General features: G+C 40.0%; 1 protein-coding gene across 1 annotated transcript in view; it reads left to right on the plus strand.

Moving 5' to 3' along the window:
* Positions 1–13,768, plus strand: part of PDE11A (phosphodiesterase 11A) — a 454,637-nt gene that overhangs the window by 180,189 nt on the left and 260,680 nt on the right. The window lies entirely within an intron of this gene.

Here is a 13,768-nt window from a genome sequence, read left to right on the forward strand (position 1 = left end):
AAGTTTAGTTTAGTTTAGCTGTAATTAAGTTTGTGAAATTGTGACTTGAACCACTCTTTTGTGACTCTTCTAACCATGAGGTGAGGTGACTTTTTATAAAAGTAAAATTTTTTATTTCCTTTACATGTATTTTCAGTCTTGATCTGCTGTCACCTGAGAAACATAGACTCTTCCACTGATGGGGGACCTTAGACGTCTAGCCTAGCCCTGTGTATACAGACGAGGCAGCTAAGGGTTGGAAGTGTTTGCCCAAACTCACACAGCTGAATAGAAGAGAAGCTTGGGTGCCAGCCTCCCATTGTACCCACCCAGCAAGGGAAGGCCCTCAGCATTGGTGGGCATGGATCGCAATCCACACAGTGCTCCACAGCCCTCTTCTGGGGGTGGGGTGAGGAGAAGCAAACGAACCCTGGGGAAGCAGTGCCCTTTGTGCTTGAGCTGAGTAAAGTGACCAGCCTGAACTGGGCTGTGCTCTCCAGCAAAGGTCTGTCCTGCTGCTTCCCAGGTGCAGTTTCCAGGTTCTTCCACTGCTGCTTCAGACCTGTGGACACTTGCACAGTGTACTCCAGTCAGGAGGTGGAGGCTCCTTTCCTCCTCACGTAGGGGCTACTCTTATTCCAAGGGCAAGCAGCTAGGTCTCAGCCTCAGGCCTGCCACACCTTGGCTCTCAGGGTCTGTTAGACCCTCCGGCTCTTTGTGGGAAATCTGCTGGTTAAATACATAACAATATTGAAAATAATGATCATCATCAGTCTAACTTCTTGAAAGTTAAATGTCTAACCCTCAACAGCAGTTTAATATCTTTGCCGTGAACTCTCGTCAAAGACCAGGAATTGTCTAGTAATTAAGTGCTGTTTTAATACCTCAGAGGATGATATTTTACCATACTTTACTTAAAAAATGTTATTGTCTTTACCTTTAGGTTTGCTTTCCTCAAAGAATGAGAACCTTAGGATAAATTTTGGAGATTTAATCATAAGTATTATAAAACTTACACCATTAAGCTTTAAAAATTTTTTTAATTGAAGTATAGTTGATTTACAATGTTGTTTCAGGTGTACAGCAAAGTGATTCATATATATACATATATATATATGTAACTGAAAACATATATATATTCCTTTTTAGATTTTTTCCGTTATAGGTTATTACAAGATATTGAGTATAGTTCCCTGTGCTATACAGTAGGTCCTTTTTGGTTATATATTCAACATTAAATTTTTTTAAAAATCTATATATTTTTAAAATGTTTAGGAGTGTTTCCCTATATCTTAGCAGAGTTTGGCGTTATTTCTTCTTAGCAGGTGTGGTTTAAGCAAACAATAGCCTTGCAATTATCCTGCAATTGTGTAAAACTCAGTAGAACCTTGGGAGAACACACACACACACACACACACCCCAATAGCCTATATTTGTGAAGCTCTTCCAGATGCTTTGTGAAGCATCTGGGTTCATTCAATGCTCACTGCATCCTTATGGGATAGGTATTATTATCATCCTCACTTACAGGTGAGGACTTAAGGCTCCGAGAGTCAAGTGACTTACTAGAGTCTTCCCCACCACCTGACTCTGAAACCCCCAAAAGGAGTGGGAAGAGGTGGGGTGCTCGGTGGTTCTTGGCCGGCTGTGGGCTCTCCCTGAGCAAAGGCAGGAAGGGGCAGCGGTTGGGGCTTTTCAGCCTCCAAGGTTCCTGAGCCACTTCCAGGTCCCTGTGAGGGCAAGTGGCTGGGGGACCATGTGGAATCTAATCAAGGACAAGCTCACTGTTTGCTAGTTCAGTTAAAACAGACATGGAACTAATGTAAACCAGGTTAGGGTGGTCACTTTTGTAAATCTTCTAACATGGACTAGTTTTTACCCTGCGGTAAAAACTCTGGCAAATCTGATGAAAAAATACAGAAGACAGACAATGATATGGAAAGTGCGGGCAGAGCTGGAGAGAATAACAGCAGACAGTAATAGCTTCAGGGTATAAAGTAGGGAGGGGGTCAAAAATCACTCCCTAGACTAGATGACTAGATGGTACATGCATAAAGGTGTTGGTGTAGTACTGAAGGTTAAGAAGACCTTTTCACTATCACAGCTGAACATTCTATGACTGTAATGTTGGGGTCAGGGCAGAAAATCTGGGCCTAGCCTATCATTTCTTCTTTGCCCAGCCCCTCCCCTTCACAGTAAGGAGGAACTCCTTTACTCCGGAGGGGCAAGGTCTGCAGGTAAAAGTGAACTATGTGCAAAAAGAGGAGACTAATCTGTTTGGTACCATTTGAGAAGCTGTGAAGATTTTTTTGCCGAGGTTACTGCCTGGGGAGGTGGGGTGGGAATGGGGTATAAATGTGGCATCACCATGCAGAAAACCCGTCAATGCCCTGCTTTCCTTTAACACGCTTCTCACCAAAGGTTTGTTGAAACTTCAGACTCAAAGGGATAGCTGTTCTGTGCACGACCCTGATTGTCAGGTAGAAAGGATAGGAAGGAGATCAGATACAGTCACTCCATGTGTCAGAGGAGAAGCCAGCTCAGGACACCAGATGCCAAAATCTGGTGCTGGCACAGCAAACAGAAAATCATGCTGAGTCAAAGTTCTCTGGCGGGGACTTCTTCCTCCTCACCTCAGAATGCTGAATGGATGGAATGATATTAAAAACCTTTGTCATCTAGATTTTTTTTTTTTTTTTTTTTTGCGGTACGCGGGCCTCTCACTGCTGCGGCCTCTCCCGTTGCGGGGCACAGGCTCCGGACACGCAGGCCCAGCGGCCATGGCTCACGGGCCCAGCCGCTCCGCGGCATATGGGATCCTCCCAGACCGGGGCACGAACCCGTATCCCCTGCATCGGCAGGCGGACTCCCAACCACCGCGCCACCAGGGAGGCCCTGTCATCTAGATTTAATCAGGGCTTTGAATGATTATTATAGAGGGACCCAAGCAACACCTGTAAATGCTACATGATTTTATTTTACTGATTAAGAGCACACTGAGATTCCTATCCCAATATTAGAAAACAAAGATGGAAGTTGACAACATGATTTTTAATTTTTAAAAGTTCATATGGAAAAATAAACGTATAAAAGTAGCCAGAAAAAAATTTTTAAAGGCAACAAAGATGTAAAATGGATGAGGTTTTGCCTGTGAAGCTGTTAGAATATATTAACTAGAGATTTGTTCCTTATAAGAAACAACTGAACAGAATAGAGTCCAAAGACCCCATATACATGTGAAAAGCTAGTAAAGACTGTTCTCTTTCCTGTAGAGTTTAGAAAATTATTTTTGAGAAACAAAAGTGTGTTGGAGGACTAGAGAGTTTCAGACTTGAAATGACAGTGTTTTGGGTTTGTTTGTTTTTTTACTGCAAGCATTTCAACAATAAAGATGCTTTTGTAATTATAAAGGAATACATACAAGTTCTCAACGTCACTAAGCAAATCCAGAATTCAGGCATGCCTTGCCCTTGTTACTTATGACCTTTCTTTCTTTATTATCGTCAGCAAACCTATCACTCTCCATCCCTCTCTCCAGCCCTCCAGTTAGCCTGGTACGTTGTTTCAGGCAAGGGATTGCACTGAATACAGAGACAAAGAACTCCATTCTGGGTTTGTGAGTGCCAAAATGGGCTTTAAAAAGTTATGACAGAGTTATTATTCTCAAAAACCAAGACTTTTTCATCAGCAAGAACCAGACTTTCTTAGAGACTTGAAGGAACCAGAGCCTAATGTTGTACCCAAAACAGTGGATTGGAAAGAGAATAGATGAAGCCCTAGACTCCCATTCATGAGTTGCCCGGACTAAAGTGGGAGAGTTAGAAGAGGAAATGCAGTTTCCCAGCTCTCCTAGCCCTGCCAGCCTCAAGGCCACTCATAGTGGAGGTAAGGGGGTGGTGGGGATTGAAAGTCCCCCCAGACCCCGCGACAGGGAAGAAGGCTGGAGGCCGCAATATGGGAGAAGCCACGGGACAGCCAGAGCTCCACAAAAGCATGAGGGGCAAATACAGTTTTCCCATTTCCTGATAGAAGGTAACAGAGGGAGGGCTGAGACCTGAAGAAAGAAGCCTAACTGTCAGGACGAGGGAGGCACAGAGGATGTGACCTGGGCCTGGAGAGCTATAGGTGTAGATATTTAAGCACATCCACTGTTAGGGATGACTAGGCTGAAGATCAGTGAGGCTGTCTTGCCTCTTAGAGTCCAGCCTGGGTGAGAGGGTGACTATAGATCAGCTACTTTGCTCCAAAGAAGCCAAAACGTTGCATGTCATCCTGGTGAAAATTTCAGTATTAAATGAATTGAATTCTGAAACGGTTGAGAAAATCTGAAGTGGCTGAGTTAACTGGATTGTCTCTTTTGTCTTCTGTCAGCAAGCAGAACTAGGGCTCAAGAAGAGATTCAGTTGCTACAGGAAAATAACATAAGTGACTTTTTGTACAGCTATGTCTGTGGCCTTTGAAATTTATAATCAGTATACAAATTGTATTCTCTAGTCAATCATCTTATATTCAGTACACATATATGACAGAGCAAGCATTTGAAATTAGATTGGTGGGAAGATTGATGGATTGTCCTACAAATGTTTTGGAAACAAATAGCTGGCAACTTAGGAAAAAACAAATTCAAAAAGCTGGATTCTTACCTCATACTTGTCAAAATATAATTTTCTATAAGGCAAAATCGTGACTTTCATGTAAATATTTAATAAATACATATCAAAGATTATTTTTAATTCATTAATTTATGAGGGAACAAATAAGACGTTAAAACACGTCCAAAGAGCATTTGAGAAGTTAGGTATTTATAGGCAATGTTAGGATAAAATTTATCAGAGACAAAACTTTTTAGAAACAAAACAAGTCCATAAACTGTAATCTTTAAGGCTATCTTTTCCGTAGGATAGAAATTTTTAATCCGAGAAAAAGCTACAAATTAACATGTAACTTTATTAAGTCTGGAGTCTTTAATAAGTAGTGACCAAGGATGGGACTTAGTACATTTCTTAGATCGGGGCTGGCAAATTATTTTTTGTAAGTTTTCAGATAGTATATTTTTTAGGCTTTGCAAGTCACATGATCTCTGTCGTAGCTACTCATGGTAGCATGAAAGCAGTCTTAGTATGGCTATGTTCCATTAAAACATTATTTATAAAAATAGGTGGTGGGAGACTTCCCTGGTGGTCCAGTGGTTAAGGCTCCGTGCTCCCAATGCAGGGGGCCTGGGTTCGATCCCTGGTCAGGGAACTAGATCCCACATGCATGCTGCAACTAAAAGATCCTGCATGCTGCAACAAAGATCGCACTTGACAACAGAGATCCCACGTGTGACAACTAAGACCTGGCGCAGCCAAATAAATAAATATTTTTTTAAAATAAGTAGGTGGTGAGCTATATTTGGCAGCAGGCAGTAGTTTTCAGTTCTCTGCCCTAGATAATTCTTGTGTGGCCTTTACTCTCTTATGACATTGAAAGATGAGCTGCCCCCCTTTTTGCTTTATTTCTGTAAGTCAATATAAATTTCAGATGGATCAAAGACTTAATGTTTAAAAAAAGAATGTAAAAATACTGGTGAATATTGTTTTATAGTCATTCTGTGGGTAAAGGCTTTCTAAAACATTCATGCAATTTCTTAGAGAATATAAGCACATTAAAATACTTCTATGATTTTGCAGCCATCAGACTGGTAAAGATTTAAAAGTATTATAACAGTGAGTATGAGTGTGGTTATGAGAAAATGGGCATTATCATTACTGATGATGAGAATTTAAATTGGGGTAACCTTTATGGATATAAGTTTGGTGAAATATATTTCAATTTTAAAAGGGCCTAGCCTTTGCACACAGCAATTCTTCCTCTTAAAATTTAGCATAGCGAAAGAGATGGAGAAGAAAGTAAAATCAGTATATAAGAATATTTATTGCAGTATTTACAGTAGTGAAACTATAACTCAAATATCAACAGAAGTTTTATATAATGAAATTCTATATGTCCTTTAAAATAATGATGTATATCTATATTTATAGGAACAATATCCTTGATATATATATATATATATATATATTTTTTTTTTTTTCTGGTACGCGGGCCTCTCACTGTTGTGGCCTCTCCCGTTGTGGAGCACAGGCTCCGGATATGCAGGCTCAGCGGCTATGGCTCATGGGCCTAGCCGCTCCGCGGCATGTGGGATCCCCCCGGACCGGAGCACGAACCCATGTCCCCTGCATCAGCAGGCGGACTCTCAACCACTGTGCCACCAGGGAAGCCCTCCTTAATATATTTTTAATTAAATAATAAAGGAGAAAAAACAAATATAAAAGGATGTGATTTTTATCAATATATGGGTACATAAATGAGATCATATTTTCACAACTATTAAATTGATGGAATTTAAATTTTCTCCCTTTGAGTTATGTTTCCTTGTATCTTCTCTCTTAGGCAGAGTCAGGAATTTATCACCTCATAGGAAAAAAAGGCAGGTACTGGATCTTCCAGTAAGAGAGTGAACTTGAAAGTCAGGTGTCAGGAGAGAGGATCTGCTAAATGGATTTATATTGCCTTTTACCAGTTAAGGGCCAACCTGAAAACAAACAAACAAACAAACAAACAAAAAGGACAGGAAGTAAAACTCCATAATCCACAAAAGAAGAAGCATTCACAACCCTATGCTTCCAATCATCACCCCACCCATGCTGCACATAATTGGGGGAGAGCTGCCCAATGCAGTGAAAGTTGGGTGGGGTGAAATAGAAAGCTGAGTGTGGTTGCCTGCATCCAGCTATCTTGGGCAGAGTACAGTGTTCATCAGAACAAGTCACACATACCTGCTTGGAGCAGTAAGGGCGAGTGCCTGGCCAGGCTCAGGGATGTTTCTTGAGTCCTCCTTGCTGCCATAGTGTGGCAGGAGAGGTGGGGTAGAACAAGAAAACTTTCAGACAAGCCATCTTGGAAACAAGGCTGTCAGTGTGTCAGGCTAATTGACAGTGTGAGTGACAAGTCACCCTGCAGCTGCTAATATTGGTCAGCTGAAGAGAATTTCATCACACAAAAATATCTATGTCATATGGGACTTCACAGTAAGCAAAGGAGGCTTCTGCTAGGCAGGGGCTGAAATTGCTGCCAGAGGAGAGTGTTGGTGAGAAAGTACTCAAAGACAATAGACCAAAATACAAATGCAGTCACCCTAATCCAATCCCCTGAAGTCATCCCTCCTCCATTATTCACTTAAAGATAAGCATAGAACAAAAAGTCACCAGCATGGGGCTTATGCAAAGATACCACAAGAAAAAAGAAGGAAAGGAATGTGAAAACAAAAACCAGATGAAGAACACACCCCAGAAAAATTGCTAACAGTTTTCCATGAAATGAAATTAAAGATAGTGTGATCTCTCAGGGGGGAAAAAGTGTTCAAAGAAGAGATACTAGACTCAAGGAATAAATGATAAGCAGTAAATATTAATAGATAAGAAAACTGAGTTGGCAGAGCTTAGAAAGAAATAGAAGAAAAATATATAACCATACAGAACTGAATATTACATTAAAAACAGCAAGAAAAGAAGAGAAGAACTTCTAAAATACTTTCAGGGGCATGGAGGATAAAATTGGAAATGAAATGGAAAATAATACAGAATAAAAAGACAAGATAGAATGATTAAAATGGAGTCAAAATAAAGGAAGTCCAAAATAAGGATAATTGGTATCTCTGAAGAGAACATGACAAATGAAACAGGAAACAAAGTCAAATTATAACAATAGGACATTTTATTGAAATGAAGGCAAACTTGAATTTACAGACTGAAAGGACATATCATTTCAGGAAAAGTTGATGCTCACTGCTTAGTACTGAAACACATTCAGTGCTAATGAACTTCAAAGATAATTAAAAAATTCTTTGGGCATCTAGACAAAATTGAGTCACCTATTGGAGGAAAATTCATTCTGGTGTTAGTTTTCCTGGTAGCACTCTCCAGTTCAAGGAGACAACATAGTGATAGCTACCAAGTCCTCAGGGAAAGAAAATATGACTCTACAATTTAAAATCCAGCAAAATTCATATTCAATTATGTAAGCCACAGATAGACACAGAATTTCATCACACAAAAATATCTATGTCATATGGGACATTTATGCATTTTAAATATGCAAAGGAGAGTGCAGGAAACATAGTTCCAAGAAGCCCTTCCTGAAAAATATGAGAGGTTGAGATCAAGCCAAGCAAGCAATGGAGAAAACATGATAAATAAGAGTAGTATTGAGTATTGAATATAGAGCTAAGGCAAAAAAACAGTAGGCATATGCTTATAGAGGAACACTGTGCCTAGAGACTAGATCCCTTTTACATTGAGTGGTGTCTAGCCTGCTGTTTGTCTGGGGAGAGATGATACCTCATTGCTCAAATGTTCCCTGCGAACACAATCCTGAGAAATGAACCAGACAGAGAGCAGGGCCTTGTGGTCTTGGCGTACACAGCCAAGACTTTCCACTCAGCACTATGCCTCTTTCAACAGGTATCTTGGTTGCATGGAATATTTTAATTTTAATGTGTCAAACTTATCAATCTTCCTTTTTCATTTGTGACTTACAGTTTTTGTTTTTAAAAATTATCTACCTCCATGTTATAATGACATTCTCTTATCTTTTCTTTAATCCATCTGGTTTTTATGGGCTTTTATATCCATCTAGACTTTATTTTGTGTATAGTGTAAAGCTGTATATGTATAGTCAATTGTCTCAGAACTATCCCCCCCCCTTCTGAATTATATCAAGTCTCCATATATACCTGGGTCTGTTTCTGAGCTCACTATTTTGTCCCATTGCTCTATTTGTCTACTTCTGCACCAGTATTACACTTTCTCAATTTCTATAATTTTATAATCCTCTTTGATATTTGATAGGACAAGTCCTCAGTGTTGTTCTTCTTTAAAATTGGCTTGCCTATTCTTGACCTGTCGCCCTTCCATATAAATTTTAAGAGCAGCTTATCAAGTTCCATGAAAAACTCTGTGTAGATTTTGATTGAAATTGCTTTAACTGATAGATTGATTTGTGGGATTTCTGCAAGTAACAGAATCTACAGGGGAAAATGGCTTAAACAATAAGAACATTTGTATCTTAACATGACAGGAAGGCTGCAGAAGGTGGTTCTGGGGATGTTGCAGCAGCAGATGATGTAATCAATGATCCAGGCTCTGTCCTTTTCCTGTGCGTGTCTCAGTGGTTGGCATTCACCAGCTGGCTTTCACCCTCATGGTCCAAGAGGCTGGCACAGCTCCAGGCAGCATGTCATCCTATAACTGTGTCCCCAAAGAAGAAGGGAAACGTCTTTTTACATATCCTTCTCTTTCTCAGGGAGGAAAGCCTTTTTCAAAAGGGTTTTTTCCTAGCTGACTTTCCCTCCAGACCCATGGTCAAGAACAAGATGTTCAAATCATTTATATTCTCAATATTTTTTTGGTCTTTATCTATCATTCTCTGATAGACGTGTGTTCAGATCTTCAACGTAACTGATTTATCACTCACTATCTTCTTGTCCAATTCTGTAGGTTGTTGACTTAGTTGTCTGTATTAATCCTAATTGTTTATGTGTTTTTGAATTTGGGATTGGAGCTCATTTTAGTGGGAGGGTGTTTTATTTGTTTATGCCATTGTTTTTTTCATTCTCTCTTGTACTCTTCCCTCCCTGTCTAATAGTTTGCACAACTCCTTTGTCCCTAGTCAGGAACCAGGTCTTATATTGATGGCTTGGGTCTCCTGCTGTGTGGTAATATTACACTATACCAGAAGCAGCTTGGTTCAGTTTCTGGGGGTGAAGCTAGGCCACCTGTCTCAAGGGAATGCTTTTAGTCCCCAAACCCCAGTAGAAGCTGAAATCCCAACCATTGCTCCTTGCCTGTTTCTGGACTTGGAGCACAGTAGGTCTCAGGCTCATGCCTTTAGAGACCTTATGCTCCCCTCCCCTTATCTTTTCTCTGCCTTTAAACCTCTATATGTCTTTCTGGTTTTTTCTTTCTGTCGTTTATCGATCTTTGTTCTGTTTTTGGAAGAGAGCAGAAGAATCAAAGCATGAACGTACAGCACCATCTTTATTGGCATTCCGTACACTACTTTTTACGCTCAGAAAAAAAGTATCATTTCAGGGGGAAAAATCTGCTCAGTTTCCTCTGAAAATAGCTTTTGCTTTTCTCTATTTTATTAGAATCATTCCTGGAAACAAAAACTTCTGTTTTTTGTGTGTGTGTTATTTGTATATTTTTAAAAGCTGGTTATTGCACATGTATGGTATTTCATGGCCTCTCTACATTTGAGGGAAAGAGGGAGAAAAAAACATTTAAATCTAGTTGTAGAAGCTTTGATTCATCAAGATTTTAACTCAGTGTTAAGACTGCATTCATGGTCTTTAAACTGAGCAGTCAGGTGTAAACTGATCAGTTTGCTCTGTGGATGCCAAAAATAGAAATGAGGAATGCCTTCCTAGCCCTCTCTCCTGCCAAAATTAACGTTTTACCCTCTTTTGTTTTTCTTTAGTGTTTCAGTCAATCAATTTTTTAAACACCTTTATTGGAGTATAATTGCTTTACAATGTTGTGTTAGTTTCTGCTGTATAACAAAGTGAATCAACTATATGTATACATATATCCCCATATCCCCTCCCTCTTGCATCTCCCTCCCACCCTCCCTATCCCACCCCTCTAGGTGGTCACAAAGCACTGAGCTGATCTCCCTGTGCTATGCGGCTGCTTCCCACTAGCTGTCTATTTTACATTTGGTAGTGTATGTATGTCAATGCTACTCTCTCACTTTGTCTCAGCTTCCCCTTCCCCTTCCCCATGTCCTCAACTCCATTCTCTATGTCTGCATCTTTATTCCTGTCCTGCCCCTAGGTTCATCAGAACCTTTTTTTTTTTTTAGATTCCATATGTATGTGTTAGCCTATGGTATTTGTTTTTCTCTTTCTGTCAGTCAATCAATTTTAAGTGACCTTGTCAATGGTATTTTCCACTAGACTGAAAAAATAAAAAGATTGTTCCATAGCTAGCTGCTGTCAACATTAGGAACTACTTAGTCCTTTGAACGGAATATTCCCTGCTTAATGTTATTCCATTCCATAAACCTGTCTAAGCAATTCCTATCAGTTCTCTTAGCTCTTTTCTAGCTCATATACTTACTATTATCTCTACTTCTTTTTGCACTTAGTCAAGGAAAGCGAGAATGAAGACATTTTAATCTTCTGTCCTGAGGCGCTGTCTCAGCATTGGTTATTACATGTGTTCTTCTTTCATGGATTATCCTGATGGCTGGCAGCTATTTTGTTGTTCAGAACTCCATGAAGTACTTTATAGCCGAGCTTATCAATATGAGACTGGTTTCTGGAGTTTATTTTCTAAACCATGAAGCACAAGCTCCACTTGTTTTCTAATGTGTTCCTTAACTTCTTGGTTCTTATGTGAATACACATACAATTTAGCCATTGAACTAGATGATCTTCCTGAACCCAACACTTGAGAGGAAGAGATGGAGATAGTAATTGTCATCTGGTTTTTCTGAAACAGCCACTATCCTAAGTGGATGGTAAAAATTGCTTCAGGCTTTCCTTTCTACTTCACTTTCTCTTCCTTTTCCCCATCCTACTTTCTTTAATTTTCCTTATCCCTGTAAGGAAACCAACTTAAATTCTATTTGATTTTTATTCCAAGTGCTTTTTCCAGAGTGCAGAATAGAAGGTATCTAAAAGAATTCCAAGAATTACCCAAACATTGTTATGTATATGTATGTATATACATATGTATATACTCATATCATTAATCATTAATATATCATATTATGTATTTGTATATATTGACTCACTTTATTAATAATTATATGTCAGTATATTAACTCACATCATTAATTATTTATATATGTTAAATATATGTATATAGGTATGTGAATATATATGTGTGTGTGTGTGTATGTGTATATGTCTCCAACTTCTGAACTTTAGTCCCCACTGTCCATCTCCACCGCATCCTGTCACTTCTGAGGTTTCCTATTTCAGTTAATGGGTAACTCAAGCTAAAAACCAGAGTAATCTCTGAGTGTTTCTTACCATTTACATTCAATTGTTGCTAAGGTCTGTTGCCTCTACGCTGAAACATCATTTCTAGCCCCTCCCTCCCACCCGTTCTACCACTTTCTTTGCTCTGACTTTACTAGTGTCTCGCTTGGAAATTTTCCTCTTCACTCATTTCTTTACTTGCAGACAGGTCACTCTTCCTTTTTCATCAGTTCTTAATACTACTTCTAGTTATCTTTCTAAAACATGCATCTGCCTGTCTCGTGCTTCAAAACATTTATTATCTGTTGCCTACACAGTAAAGTTCAAACTGCCCAACATTCAAGGTCCATCACCTCTGCTCCCAGCTTAACTTTTAGCTTTCCTCTCTGGTCCTCAGGCTCACTCTGTCCCGTTCTTCCTCTTCCACCTCTCCTCCCCATGGTCAGCCTATGCATCTGTTGCCTCTGTATCTTTGCATATATAATTCCTGTGAAAGACAAAAGGCACCAGACAATTAAGGAGATTATTTCATCTGGGCTATTGCAATAGGAAGAACATTCATTTATGAGGAACGCCTCAAAGAAAAGAAAGGGTGCCTGGGGTCCTACAGAAGCATGTAGACAAAGGAGTTAACTGCATCATTTGTGCATCCCAGAGGAGTCATGAGGACAAAGGTCTTATTTTGGAATGTTCTAGGGCAGGGTGGTTCTTTGAGGTTAGCCAAATCTGGAAGACAAAGCAGTAGGGGTATTTCTTCATCATTATACCATTTTTTTGGGAGCAGGGCTCAGGTGAAGTTCAACATTGTCACCTTGTACTGACTATTCTTTACAAATCCCAATTCCCCCATCTCATGCTGGTTTTTCTTTCTTCAGCTAAGTGCTTTTGAAGGCTGATTTCTATTTACTGCGCCACTTGGGCTTTCTTGTCCTCTGGCTTTCAGTTGCGTTTGACAAACGGGAGGAAGCAGCAGAAGATTCAAGAGCTAAAGGAGAGAGCTACTGGGAGTAGTTATTCCCCTCGTTCTTTCTCTGTCAGTTGTAGAGGTGGCTGAATTCTTCCAAGGCCCCTCTCCACGGCCCCAGCTCCTCCGGGGCACCAGTAACATTATCCCCTCCCTTCCTCCATCTCTCCTTCTCTCCCTCACTCTCTCCTGTGTCCCCTCAGACCTAGGGGTGTTAATGACTTTCCAAATGTCTACTCCCTGGGTACCTCACCATTCCTTATTGGTTTCTTTTAATCTTGCCCATGCTTCTGTACCTAGTCCCTTTGTTGAATTACTTTCAGTTAAGCCATTTTGGAGTGTTCTCTCTGTTTTCTGGCAAAACCTTGACTGATTTAGTCCTTCAACCTGGAAAACTTTCCCCACTTTTCAGCCTAGAGCATGCCTGCTCCCCCTTTAGGACAGAGTTCACATGAAAACTTCTTCAGCACTCTCCTCTGTGTGCTTGTAGAATTTTGACCATAAGTTGTGGTGAGATTATACCTTTGTGAACAGTTTCTCCCTCCATACTGTGTTGTGAGTACAAGGAGAGGACGTGACTTATGCCTCTTGTTATTTCCAGACCCTGTCACAGTGCCTGGTACCCTAAGTATTTGGAAAATGTTGATTGAGTGAATAAATGACTAGAGTAAATTACTCATCAGTGTAAGAGAGGAATTAATCAAGAAGGATGTCAGTGAATGGCCACTTAATTCATTCTTTTGCCCTATATATTAGTCCTCTTATGGAAAAATAGGAATTAAGGAAACTCAAAC

This window comes from Mesoplodon bidens (genome assembly GCF_964165515.1).
Source record: "Mesoplodon bidens genome assembly, chromosome: 8".
NCBI lineage: Eukaryota > Metazoa > Chordata > Mammalia > Artiodactyla > Ziphiidae > Mesoplodon > Mesoplodon bidens.